Source organism: Micropterus dolomieu, unplaced genomic scaffold, assembly GCF_021292245.1.
Source record: "Micropterus dolomieu isolate WLL.071019.BEF.003 ecotype Adirondacks unplaced genomic scaffold, ASM2129224v1 contig_5455, whole genome shotgun sequence".
In the NCBI taxonomy this organism is placed as follows: domain Eukaryota; kingdom Metazoa; phylum Chordata; class Actinopteri; order Centrarchiformes; family Centrarchidae; genus Micropterus; species Micropterus dolomieu.
Genome location: NW_025734444.1, coordinates 1 through 408, shown reverse-complemented (window position 1 = coordinate 408; position 408 = coordinate 1).

Genomic DNA, 408 nt, shown 5'->3' with positions numbered 1-408 from the left:
GCGCCACGGCAGGGGGAGAACTGCTCCGGGAGGTGGGCGCTGGAAGCAACCAGTGGGGGTTATCGCTTCTCGGCCTTTTGGCTAAGACTGCGATCGCCTCCTGTGTCTGGATAAAACTTTTGCCTGTTTGTGGCTAAGTGTTACCAGGTTTTTGGGAGGATACTCACATTATTTCTTGTGAAGAAAATTTCAACTTTGTTGTAGTTGAAATTGTTTCACACAAAGGAATTCATTGGTTCAGAGGACTGCTTGACTGTACTCTGCCGGAATAACATCTCGACCAGGCCAAACAAGACAAGGTAAGTGTGTTTTATTCACCTTTCTAACCTTTTTTTGTAGATTTTATTGCTCTTTTTAGAGCATTCTTTTACCTTATTTTAGTTGACTTGGTTTTAGACTGTTTTAGGT